The 13,954-nt window shown below is 45.2% G+C and overlaps 1 protein-coding gene across 1 annotated transcript in view; it reads right to left on the reverse strand.

Annotated features, from left to right (window-relative positions):
- GDPD4 (glycerophosphodiester phosphodiesterase domain containing 4) overlaps positions 1 to 9,048 on the reverse strand; it is a 75,523-nt gene extending 66,475 nt beyond the window's left edge. Inside the window, exon 1 of the mRNA XM_073548628.1 lies at positions 9,026 to 9,048. The gene's annotated coding sequence lies outside the window, so the exon portion shown is untranslated. The remainder of the gene's footprint in view (positions 1 to 9,025) is intronic.
- Between the last annotated feature and the right edge of the window lie 4,906 nt (positions 9,049 to 13,954).

Here is a 13,954-nt window from a genome sequence, read left to right on the forward strand (position 1 = left end):
CCCACGTCATTTACATTCTGACAAATTTGAAATTTTTTCAGATTCGGTTTGAATGTAGCAAAATAAACTGATGGACAGGTGGGCGGATGGACAGAGGGACAGACAGATGGAAGGACGAAGAGATGGAAGGACAGACAGACGGAAGGACGGACAAACAGACGGAAGGACGAAGAGATGGAAGGACGGACAGATGGAAGTACGGACAAATAGATGGAAGGATGGACAGACAAGAACAGACAGACAAACAGACGGAAGGATGGACAGACAGATAGAAGGATATACCAACAGAAGGACGAACAAACAAACAGAAGGAAGGACACACGGAAGGACTGAAATACGGAAGGATGGACAGACGGAAGGACGGACAAACAGACGGAAGGACGAAGAGATGGAAGGACGGACAGATGGAAGTACGGACAAATAGATGGAAGGATGGACAGACAAGAACAGACAGACAAACAGACGGAAGGATGGACAGACAGATAGAAGGATATACCAACAGAAGGACGAACAAACAAACAAAAGGAAGGACACACGGAAGGACTGAAATACGGAAGGATGGACAGACGGAAGGATATACAGAAGGAAGGATGGACACACGGAAGGACGGACAGACAGAAGGACGGAAGGACAGACAGAAGGACGGAAGGACGGACAAACGGTGAAGGATGGGCAAACAGACAGAAGGACGGACAGACAAACAGAATGATGAAGAGATGGAAGGACAGACAAGCAGGGTGAAGGACGGACAGATGGAAGTACGGACAAATAGACGGAAGGATGGACAGACAGGAAGGACGGACAGACAAACAGAATGATGAAGAGATGGAAGGACAGACAAGCAGGGTGAAGGACGGACAGATGGAAGTACGGACAAATAGACGGAAGGATGGACAGACAGGAAGGACGGACAGACAGGAAGGACAGACGGTAGGACGGAAAAACAGACGAAAGGACAGACAAACGGAAGGACGGACAGACAGACAAACAGAATGATGAAGAGATGGAAGGACAGACAAGCAGGGTGAAGGACGGACAGATGGAAGTACGGACAAATAGATGGAAGGATGGACAGACAGGAAGGACGGACAGACAGGAAGGACAGACGGTAGGACGGAAAAACAGACGAAAGGACAGACAAACGGAAGGACGGACAGACAGAAATACAGAAAAACAGACGGAAGGACGGATACACAGAAGGACACACAGAAGGATGGACAGACAAGGACAGACAGACAAACAGACGGAAGGACGGGCAAACAGACGGACAGACAGAAGGATGGACAGACAAGGACAGACAGATGGAAGGATATACCAACAGAAGGACGGACACACGGAAGGACGTACAGACGGAAGGATGGACAGATGGAAGGACGGACACATGGAAGGACGGACATACGGAATGACGGACAAACACATGGAAGGATGGGCAGACAGAAGGTCAGACGGAAGGACGGACAGACCTTGTGCTGGATTCTTCTGAGCCGGGAAAGTGTTAGAATTAAAACAAGAAATCTCTCCCCTTTCTTGACCTGATCTGCCTCCGCCCGGCTCTCTGCGACTGTTTTTCCCCCATTCCGACACATGACGTCAATCAGAGGCTACGATGTTTCGAATTCTTTTTTTTTTTTTTTTAGGGCGGTACAAAGACCAAAAAAACTCGGGTTTTGAATTTTTTTTCTCTTATTAGCATTTACCAAAGGGTTTGATTAATCTGATGTTTTCAAAGAACGGACTTTTACGAATGCAGAAAGGCCAAATCGATATTCTTTTTTTTTTTTCCTTTTTTTTTATCTTTATCGTTGATACTGGAACAGAGGGGAGATTTTAACTTTTATATTTTTCACACTTTTTATATTTTTTTTTTTTTTTTTTTTAGTTTCCTCTTGGCGACTTGAACAGTGCAATACAACAATATTGCAGTATATAGTAAAATTGCCGATGTCAAGGACAAGGATGGTGATGATATTGGCCTCCATGCAGCGGGGTAGACGCTTTGGACGCCAGAACTAATGCACCATGCAATTTTGTACTTTAAATGCCGCTGTCAGAAGCCAGCAACTGACATAAGACTTACTAGTACTTCTTATGTCTAAGTAAAGAGAGCTGATATGCAGTACTACTTTCAACCTGTTGGACGGGTGTGGCGCTGTGTTGGGAAGAAATCATCCATGTACTGCCCCTTTAAGTTACATAATTCCTTTGATATGTCAGTAGCTGTGACTAATGGATCCTTCCAAAATCATTCACATCAGATCATTATAAGGATGGACACGCTGTCATCTGCCGCAAGCAGAAGAAAAACAATTGTAAAAATAGTCCTGGCTCAAATTCTTATATTATACAACCTGCACAACGAGGAAGCGCAATGCCCCGAGGACACGGATCAGAATACGCATGAAATGACCTTTATACATAAGCAGAATACCAGAGGACACTCCCATTCTGTAGAACAGCTCAGACCTCTGCTTTCCAGGAAATTTAAAGGGGCTTTCTATTTTGGACTGTATCTTTTGGAAAGGTTCTCTAATGATAAGCCGATCCCATTCAGTCCCACTGCTAAGATTAATGGAATTCTGGACAAAAAATAAACTGGTTTCAAATGACTATTCTCATTTAAAGGGGTCCGGTCACTTGCCATAAATATGGAATTTTCTTACCTGGTGTAATTGCCGCCGTTCTCCTGAATCCAGCGTTGTTTTCCTTTTGTTCCTGCGCCTCTCCGTTCCCGAGATATCGTCCTTCCTTCCCTGTATGTAATTTTAAAAATTTTTTTTTTACAACCGGATGTAGTCACCGAGAAGGATTTTTTTGTGGGTCACACCTACTTGGCTAAAAAAAAAAGACTAAGGGAAGAGAGGGCCATATCTCAGGAACAAAAGGAAAACATCGCCGGATTCAGGAGAACAGTGACGTTTACACCAGGTAAAAATAAATGACATATTTAGGCCCTTAAATTAATGGGTCCTCCAGATTATAAGGCACATTTAGCATCCGCTCTGAGGGTCTGGCCAGGAGACCCCCGTATAATAACTAAGAAGTCCCTAATAAAGTACTAGTTGTTACAATGTGGATGTAGAGACGCCACTTAAAGGGAATTTCCGCCTAGAGTAGAAGTAGTGACGAAAAAATAAAATAAGACTTTTATTCTTTCTATAAAGTTTTTAGAAACTTTCTTGGTTGGTATAACTTCTGTCTTTTTCAAAGTTTTAGAACAGGAAGTGACATGGGTAATATGACGGATGCAACGATCCTTGCTGGCTGTTCTCTAGCTCATAAGGGTGTAAACTTGCTGCAGCGCCACCACTGGCGAATTAAAGCATTGCACATATTTTCAATTAAAGGAAAAAAAGCAACAGAGGTATTGAACCCCCCAGAGTGGAAGACCCACTTTGTAGTCGCTTTTTGCTTTAAGTTGAGGGTACTGTACAGGGGACCCCCCCTTCCCCCCTCCTCTAATACTGATAGTCACTGACAGGTAGTTGTTTTTTTTTTGGTTTTTAGGTGAGGCTACCAATTGGGGGGCTCAAACTTGGCGGCAGTGTCGGTTGGAGTCTGTAGCAGTCTGATATTGGCATCTTGACTCAAATCATCCAGCTGTTGCTCTATCCCTACCCTCATGCTTTACACTGCAGCTTACTTAGATTGACACTGCTGCCGAATTAGCATAAGCTCGGCAAGAAATCCGCAAACATAGAAATGATTTATCACAAAACTCAAGATAAAAAGCGGACGGCACCGCTGTTACCATGTGACTTCAAATGATGAGCGGCATGCAGAAGCCCAGCAGCTGGGAATCTCGGGTGCCAGACCTGGAAACAGTCAATCCTGGGAATCCATGCAAAGAGAAGAGGTCGCACTCATCGAGATTGAAGTTTCACTGATTTATTGACAGATCAAAAACATGTCAATTCGGGGGAGTGACATAAGGAGTGCAAAGTAGGCTGACAACGGCCGTTTCGCACTGGACCCGTTGAAGCGCTCGAGCAGCGCGAAACGGCCGTTGTCAGCCTACTTTGCACTCCTTATGTCACTCCCCCGAATTGACATGTTTTTGATCTGTCAATAAATCAGTGAAACTTCAATCTCGATGAGTGCGACCTCTTCTCTTTGCATGGATTCATAGAAATGATTTATATTTAAAGAAGACTGGATTAATATAAAAAAAAAATTCACGTATGAAGACCATCAGATGAAAAACAATTATCCAGGACCTGCTGCAAGTAGTCAAAGGGGAGGGGCCACTGTAGGGGGGAGGAGTCTGGAGTTAACACTTGCACTTTGCACGATAGGACACCTCCTTACTTAATCGTCCTCTGGGTCTCGGCGGAGGCCAAGATTTTATTGCATCCTGATAGAAATTCCATATAGAGGTCACAGGGCCGTGACAATGGCTTCTCCCTGGGATTTGTAACACTAGTGACGCGTTCCAGTAACCTCCTGATATCATCTCCCAAAATCAAGTTCCCTGATCTTCTAGAATATTAAGTTAAAAAAAAAAAATATGTTTAACCCCTTCTCGCCACGACCAATTTTCGCTTTCGCTCTTTATGTTGTTTTTCCTTCCCTTCTTTATTTATCATTTTAGTGGTGAAAACAAATTTATAAAAAAAAAAAAAAAAAAATTCTCTGACCGGTAATGTATTCATTTTTTTTGGTCAATGGAGCCGTTTGAGGTCTTGTTTTTGGCAGAGAGGGATGACGTTTTTGTTGATACATTTTTATAATTTTTTAATCTCTTCCAATTTAATTATTTATTTGCGGCGATCCCCACAAACAAAAACGGAATTTTGTTTGTTTTTTTTCATTCTTTTCTGTTTACATATTGGGTTAGTTGATATTTTCTAATAAATCGGACTTTTACAGACGCCGTGATACCAAATGCGGGAACTTTTTAATTTTTTAAATACTTTTATTTTTAATTGGGGGAAAAGTAAGGTGATTCAATTTGTGATTTTTTTTTTTTTTATTCTATTCTTTTTAGTTTTTCTAGATAAAATAAAGACCCTTTTAATAGTAGGAGGCTGAAGCAACATGGGACATAAATTTATAGAAATGGGATTTTTAGGCTTTTGCCTGCAGACTTTAACTGGCTCCATGCACTGCGCTCTGATACGGCCCAAACATCACAGTTTTGCGGCATCGTCTTCAGACGGGGCGAGAACTATACAAAAATGAGAGGAAAATATGGGAAGTAATGGACTCTGGTGAACGCGTCCAGTCCATAGTGCAGAAATCCTAACAACCGCTCCTCTAGATAACGACCAGCGAAGGATCAACAGCCGGCGCCTTCTACTTGGAGAATAGCTGAGAAAGCTCAAGATGATCAGTAATGTAATGTATGTACACAGTGACTGCACCAGCAGAATAGTGAGTGCAGCTCTGGAGTATAATACAGGAGGTAACTCAGGATCAGTAATGTAATGTATGTACACAGTGACTGCACCAGCAGAATAGTGAGTGCAGCTCTGGGTTATAATACAGGATGTAACTCAGGATCAGTAATGTAATGTATGTACACAGTGACTGCACCAGCAGAATAGTGAGTGCAGCTCTGGAGTATAATACAGGATCTAACTCAGGATCAGTAATGTAATGTATGTACACAGTGACTGCACCAGCAGAATAGTGAGTGCAGCTCTGGAGTATAATACAGGATCTAACTCAGGATCAGTAATGTAATGTATGTACACAGTGACTGCACCAGCAGAATAGTGAGTGCAGCTCTGGAGTATAATACAGGATGTAACTCAGGATCAGTAATGTAATGTATGTACACAGCGACTGCACCAGCAGAATAGTGAGTGCAGCTCTGGAGTATAATACAGGATCTAACTCAGGATCAGTAATGTAATGTATGTACACAGTGACTGCACCAGCAGAATAGTGAGTGCAGCTCTGGGTTATAATACAGGATGTAACTCAGGATCAGTAATGTAATGTATGTACACAGTGACTGCACCAGCAGAATAGTGAGTGCAGCTCTGGGTTATAATACAGGATGTAACTCAGGATCAGTAATGTAATGTATGTACACAGTGACTGCACCAGCAGAATAGTGAGTGCAGCTCTGGAGTATAATACAGGATCTAACTCAGGATCAGTAATGTAATGTATGTACACAGTGACTGCACCAGCAGAATAGTGAGTGCAGCTCTGGAGTATAATACAGGATCTAACTCAGGATCAGTAATGTAATGTATGTACACAGTGACTGCACCAGCAGAATAGTGAGTGCAGCTCTGGAGTATAATACAGGATGTAACTCAGGATCAGTAATGTAATGTATGTACACAGCGACTGCACCAGCAGAATAGTGAGTGCAGCTCTGGAGTATAATACAGGATCTAACTCAGGATCAGTAATGTAATGTATGTACACAGTGACTGCACCAGCAGAATAGTGAGTGCAGCTCTGGGTTATAATACAGGATGTAACTCAGGATCAGTAATGTAATGTATGTACACAGTGACTGCACCAGCAGAATAGTGAGTGCAGCTCTGGAGTATAATACAGGATGTAACTCAGGATCAGTAATGTAATGTATGTACACAGTGACTGCACCAGCAGAATAGTGAGTGCAGCTCTGGAGTATAATACAGGATGTAACTCAGGATCAGTAATGTAATGTATGTACACAGTGACTGCACCAGCAGAATAGTGAGTGCAGCTCTGGAGTATAATACAGGATGTAACTCAGGATCAGTAATGTAATGTATGTACACAGTGACTGCACCAGCAGAATAGTGAGTGCAGCTCTGGAGTATAATACAGGATGTAACTCAGGATCAGTAATGTAATGTATGTACACAGTGACTGCACCAGCAGAATAGTGAGTGCAGCTCTGGAGTATAATACAGGATGTAACTCAGGATCAGTAATGTAATGTATGTACACAGTGACTGCACCAGCAGAATAGTGAGTGCAGCTCTGGAGTATAATACAGGATGTAACTCAGGATCAGTAATGTAATGTATGTACACAGTGACTGCACCAGCAGAATAGTGAGTGCAGCTCTGGAGTATAATACAGGATGTAACTCATGATCAGTAATGTAATGTATGTACACAGTGACTGCACCAGCAGAATAGTGAGTGCAGCTCTGGAGTATAATACAGGATGTAACTCAGGATCAGTACAGGAGCAGTAATGTATATACAGTGGGTATGGAAAGTATTCAGGCCCCTTTACATTTTTCATTCTTTGTTTCATTGCAGCCATTTGGTAAACTCAAAAAAGTTCATTTTTTTTTCTCATTAATGTGCGCTCTGCACCCCATCTTGACTGAAAAAAACAGAAATGTAGAAATTTTTGCAAATTTATTAAAGAAAAACTGAAATCTCCCATGGTCATAAGTATTCAGCCCCTTTGCTCAGTGTTGAGGAGAAGCACCTTTTCAGCTAGTACAGCCATGAGTCTTCTTGGGGATGATGCAACAAGTTTTTCACCCCTGGATTTGGGGATCCTCTGCCATTCTTCCTTGCAGATCCTCTCCCTTTCCGTCAGGTTGGATTGTGAACGTTGGTGGACAGCCATTTTCAGGTCTCTCCAGAGATGTTCAGTTGGGCTTAGGTCAGGGCTCTGGCTGGGCCAGTCAGGAATGATCACAGAGTTGTTCTGAAGCCACTCCTTTGTTATTTTAGCTGTGTGCTTAGGGTCATTGTCTTGTTGGACGTTGAACCTTCGGCCATGTCTGAGGTCCAGAGCACTCTGGAAGAGGTTTTCATCCAGGATATCTCTGTACTTGGTCGCATTCATGTTTCCTTCAATGGCAACCTGTCGTCCTGTCCCTGCAGCTGAAAAAACACCCCATAGCATGATGCTGCCACCACCATGCTTCACTGTTGGGATTGTATTGGGCAGGTGATGAGCAGTGCCTGGTTTTCTCCACACATACCGCTTAGAATTATCACCAAAAAGTTCTATCTTCGTCTCATCACACCAGAGACTCTTATTTCTCATAGTCTGGGAGTCCTTCATGTGTTTTTTAACAAACTCTATGCAGCTTTTGTATGTCTGGCACTGAGGAGAAGATTCCGTCAGGCCACTCTGCCATAAAGGCCCGACTGGTGGAGGGATGCAGTGATAGTTGACTTTGTGGAACTTTCTCCCATCTCCCTATTGCATCTGTGGATCTCGGCCACAGTGATCTTGGGGTTCTTCTTTACCTCTCTCACCAAGGCTCTTCTCCCACGATTGCTCAGTTTGGCTGGACGGCCAGGTCTAGGAAGACTTCTGGTGGTCCCAAACTTCTTCCATTTAAGGATTATGGAGGCCACTGTGCTCTTAGGAACCTTGAGTACTGCAGAAATTCTGTTGTAACCTTGGCCAGATCTGTGCCTTGCCACAATTCTGTCTCTGAGCTCCTTGGCCAGTTCCTTTGACCTCATGATTCTCATTTGGTGTGACATGCACTGTGGGCTGTGAGGTCTTATATAGACAGGTGTGCGCCTTTACAAATCAAGTCCTATCAGTTTAATTACACACAGCTGGACACCAATGAAGGAGTAGAACCATCTCAAGGAGGAGCACAAGGAAATGGACAGCATGTAACTTAAATATGAGTGTCTGAGCAAAGTGTCTGAATACTTATGGCCATGTGATATTTCAGTTTTTCTTTTTTAATAAATTTGCACAAATTTCTACATTTCTGTTTTTTTTTTCAGTCAAGATGGGGTGCAGAGTGTACATTAATGATAAAAAATGAACTTTTTTGAATTTACCAAATGGCTGCAATGAAACAAAGAGTGAAAAATGTAAAGGGGTCTGAATACTTTCTGTACCCCCTGTATATAGCGACTGTTCCTATAAATATTTCGGTCTGCATTTGGTTCCCATTCCCCCGGGGAGGTTCTGCTTTTCCTCCCGTTCTTCGTACAGAGGATGATTCCCCAGAACATGCACGTAGAGGAGTCCAGCGCCGTTCCGGATATTGTAGTGTTTGGGGCCCCGGTCTCTTCTGCGGTCTCCATTTTTCCTGGTGATACAATTAGATCGTCCCTTACAGAGCAGATTTCGGGCTTACCAATGTGACGCAGCGACCTGTAGAAGCCGAGAGACGTCCTGAGCTCGGGGAAGGAGACTTCCAGACAGTGAGACCTAGGTAAAAACAGCATAAAAGGCAGAAGAGGACGGAGAGACGCCGGACCCGACCCCGGAGTTATATTTATCCGGCGGGTGATCCGGTGCGAGCTCCGCAGCTGTCAGGCGGGATCACGTGATGTCATCAGAGCGATGGATCCGCTATCAGGTGGCGATCAGATCCTCGTTCCCAGGTCTCCTTGTGCGACCTCTGATCCTGGGAGAGTCATCGCCATCATCATTAGTGTTAATCGTTAACATCAGGTCCATGTAAACACATCATCCTGTATTATCAGATCCCGATGAACCCTGGTATCAGGCGGACGCTGTAAATCACTTACACTTTACACTTTAATTGTGTCACGTCTTCCGCAGATTTGTCACCTGACAACCAGGAATAGAAAGAAGCGGCGTCTGAGGAGTCAGATAAACACTTTTAAAATCCATGCAGTACCCCTCTCAGACTGCAGGGGCAGCATTTTAGCACGTGGTGGGTTTAGAACACCTCCGCAGAGCGGCTGCTCTGTGCAATACAAGCTAATTATTATTATTATTATTATTTATTGTTATAGCGCCATTTATTCCATGGCGCTTTACATGTGAGGAGGGGTATACATAAAAACAAGTACAATAATCTTAAACAATACAAGTCATAACTGGTACAGGAGGAGACAGGACCCTGCCCGCGAGGGCTCACAATCTTCAAGGGATGGGTGATAATACAGTAGGTGAGGGTAGAGCTGGTCGTGCAGCGGTTTGGTGGATCGGTGGTTACTGCAGGTTATAGGCTTGTCGGAAGAGGTGGGTCTTCAGGCTCTTTTTGAAGGTTTCGATGGTAGGTGAGAGTCTGATATGTTGTGGTAGAGAGTTCCAGAGTAGGGGTGATGCGCGAGAGAAATCTTGTATGCGATTGTGGGAAGAGGAGATAAGAGGGGAGTAGAGGAGATCTTGTGAGGATCGGAGGTTGCGTGCAGGAAAGTACCGGGAGACGAGGTCACAGATGCATGGATGAGACAGGTTGTGGATGGCTTTATATGTCATGGTTAGGGTTTTGTAATGGAGTCTCTGGGCAATTGGGAGCCAGTGAAGGGATTGACAGAGGGGAGAAGCTGGGGAATAGCGGGGGGACAGGTGGATTAGTCGGGCAGCAGAGTTTAGAATAGATTGGAGGGGTGCGAGAGTGTTTGAGGGGAGGCCGCAGAGCATGAGGTTGCAGTAGTCAAGGCGAGAGATGATGAGGGCATGGACTAGGGTTTTTGCAGATTCTTGGGTGAGGAATGAACGGATGCGTGAAATATTTTTGAGTTGAAGTCGGCAGGAAGTGGATAGGGTTTGGATATGTGGTTTGAAGGAGAGATCAGCGTCAAGGATTACTCCGAGGCAGCGAGCTTGTGGGACTGGGGAGAGTGGGCAGTCATTTACTGTAATTGATAGGTTCGTAGGGGGGGTCACGTGAGATGGGGGAAAGATGATGAATTCTGTTTTGTCCATGTTGAGTTTCAGATATCTAGTGGAGAAGAAGGATGAAATAGTGGACAGACATTGAGGGATTCTGGTTAGTAGGGAGGTGATATCTGGTCCAGAGATGTAGATCTGTGTGTCATCAGCATAAAGATGATACTGAAAGCCATGAGATTCTATAAGCTGTCCCAGGCCAAAGGTGTAAATAGAGAACAGCAGGGGCCCAAGGACTGAACCTTGTGGGACTCCGACAGATAGGGGGCGAGGTGAGGAGGTGGTGTGTGAGTGGGAGACGCTGAATGTCCGGTCTGTTAGGTATGATGAGATCCAGGAGAGGGCCAAGTCTGTGATGCCGAGGGATGAGAGGGTCTGTAATAATAGGGAATGGTCCACTGTGTCAAAGGCAGCCGACAGGTCCAGGAGGAGGACAGAGTAGTGTCGCTTGCTCTTGGCGGTTAAGAGGTCATTGGTGACCTTAGTAAGGGCTGTTTCAGTGGAGTGGTGTGACCGGAAGCCAGATTGTAAGCGGTCGAAGAGGGAGCAAGAAGAGAGATGGGAGGACAGTTCAAGGTAGACGTGTTGTTCCAGTAGCTTGGAGGCGTATGGGAGAAGTGATATAGGGCGATAGCTAGATACAGAGGATGGGTCAAGAGAGGGCTTTTTGAGGATAGGTGTGATGGAGGCATGTTTAAAGCTTGAGGGGAAAACACCAGTTGTTAGTGATAGGTTGAAGAGATGGGTTAGGGTTGGGATGAAGACTGTGGTGAGGTTTGGGATGAAGTGGGATGGGATCGGGTCGAGTGCACAGGTGGTGAGATGTGATCTTGAGAGTAGAGTGGAGAGTCGATCTTCTGTAATGGTGGAGAAGTTGGTTTTGAAGGTGGAGGGCTGGGAAGTCGGGAGGAAGGGCTCTGGGGGTTGTTGACCAAAACTGTCCCTGATGTTATCAATTTTCTGCTTGAAAAATGAGGCAAAGTCTTCAGCTGAGATGAGTGGGGAGGGAGGAGGTGCTGGGGGGCGGAGGAGAGAATTGAAGGTGTTGAATAACTGTTTAGGGTTGTGAGACAGGGAGGATATGAGAGATGAGAAGTAGGTTTGTTTAGCTGTGGCGAGTGTGGTCTTGAAAGTAGTGAGGGACTGTTTGAATGCGATGAAATGCTCGTTGGAGTGGGATCTTTTCCATCTGCGCTCAGCAGCCCTGGAAGCTCGCCTCAGCTCTTTGGTCAGGCTGGTGTGCCAGGGCTGTCTGTTGATTTTGCGAGTTTTGGTATGTGTAAGTGGGGCAGCGGATTCCAAAGCTACAGCTATTGTGGTGTTATATAGAGCGGCAGCGTCATCCGCATTGTGTAAGGAACTTATATCTGTAAGAGGGAGGAGGGATTCGGAGAATGAGTGTAGGTCAAGGTGTTTAAGATTCCTGCGAGGGTGTGAAAGTTTGTGGGGTGGGGATTGTAGACATGGAGTGAAGAGGGAAGAGAATGTGAGCAGGTTGTGGTCAGAGAGAGGAAGAGGTGAGTTAGAGAGGTTAGATAGGGAGCAGAGGCGGGTGAAGATGAGGTCCAGTGTGTGGCCATCTTTGTGGGTGGCTGTAGAAGACCATTGAGTGAGGCCGAAGGAGGAAGTGAGAGATAGAAGTTTAGTGGCAGCTGAGAGGGAAGTGTCAATGGGGATGTTGAAGTCGCCCATGATGATAGTAGGGATGTCCGCGGAAAGGAAATGAAGTAACCAGGTGGTGAAGTGGTCAAAGAAGGTGGTGGCTGGCCCTGGGGGGCGGTAGATGACAGCCAGTTGGAGGTTGGAGGGGGAGTAGATGCGCACAGAGTGCACCTCAAAGGAAGGGAGGGTAACAGAGGGTGGCAGTGGGATTGGGGTGAAGGAGCAGGTATCTGACAGGAGAAAACCAACTCCTCCACCATGTTTGCTGCTGGGGCGGGGGGTGTGAGAAAGGTGGAAGCCGCCATACGAAAGTGCAGCAGGAGAGGCTGTGTCAGAAGGGGTGAGCCAGGTTTCGGTGATGGCGAGGAAGGAGTTTGGTAGTAACAAAAAGATCATGGATGTAGGAAAGCTTGTTGCAGACAGAGCGAGCGTTCCACAGAGCTCCTGTTAGTGGGACTGGGGAAGCGGGGGGGCTGGGTGAATGGGTATAAGGTTGGAGAGGTTACGGAAGGTTGTGATAGAGTGTGGATGGGAGGTAGAAATGACTGTGGGAATGTGGTGAGGAGGACCAGGATTTGGAGAGATATCACCAGCAGTGAGAAGGAGCAGAGAAAGTGTTAGCAGGTGGGAGCAGGAGAGGGCATGAGGGTGCTGTCTGTGTTTGGAGACAGAGGATTGTATGTTAAGGAACATTTTTGAGGAGGAGGCGAGGTGGATGGGGAGGATTGAAGAAGAGATGAACAGTTCCTTACTAGGAGTAGGGATTAGGGGAATTAGCAGAAAGTGAAGGATTATTGGGGTGAAAGTGAAAACAAACAGGAACATTGTTTACAGTGACTGTGTCCAGTTACCTTCAGTTCCCTTCTGGTTCAATTCTGGTTTTAATTCTTAAATTAATCTTCACACTTCTAGCACACACTTATAGCAATCACAATGCAGACAGCTAATGAAGTCCTCCTGTCACCACTAGAGGGAGCTCCTGCATGTGGATTTATTATTGAGCTCAGTGGAAGTCGCGTGAATCCCCATGCAGAGTGCTCCCTCTAGTGGTGGATGAGGGCAGGAAGAATGTTATCATTTGATGGACTGTTGAGCAGAGGATCTGGAGCTTTGTATCAGGAAGCTCCAAACTTTATTCTGGATCCATATGCAATAAATAGAGTTAGACCATTAGTATAATCTGAGATGAAGGGGGAAGAGAGGACCTCCGCTCTCTTGTCACGGGCACCACTGCTCCGGGAAAACAGGACTCCAAAGTTCCTAAACATCATGTCTTAAGTTGTGGCATTCTGTTCATGAACCAGGAGGATCAGGATGAACAATCCCTGAGTGATCTCGTCTTTCTGCCCATGTCTGGTCGCCCAGTGACAAATGGTGGCGCTGGTTAGAATCATAGAATCGTAGAGTTGGAAGGGACCTCCTGGGCCATCTGGTCCAACCCCCTGCTCAAAGCAGGATTCGCTAAATCATCCCAGTCAGATGTCTGTCCAGCCTCTGTTTGAAGACTTCCATTGAAGGAGAACTCACCACTTCTCATGGCAGCCTGTTCCACTCATTGATCACTCTAACTGTCAAAAAGTTTTTTCTAATATCTAATCTGTGTCTCCTCCCATTCAGTTTCATCCCATTGCTTCTAGTCTTTCCTTGTGCAAATGAGAATAAAGTTGATCCTTCTACAATGTGACAGCCCTTGAGATATTTGTAGACAGCTATTAAGTCTCCTCTCAGTCTTCTCTTTTGCAAACTAAACATTCCC

The sequence above is a fragment of the Dendrobates tinctorius genome, unplaced genomic scaffold (assembly GCF_039654945.1).
Source record: "Dendrobates tinctorius isolate UK_male_01 unplaced genomic scaffold, ASM3965494v1 ptg000157l, whole genome shotgun sequence".
NCBI lineage: Eukaryota > Metazoa > Chordata > Amphibia > Anura > Dendrobatidae > Dendrobates > Dendrobates tinctorius.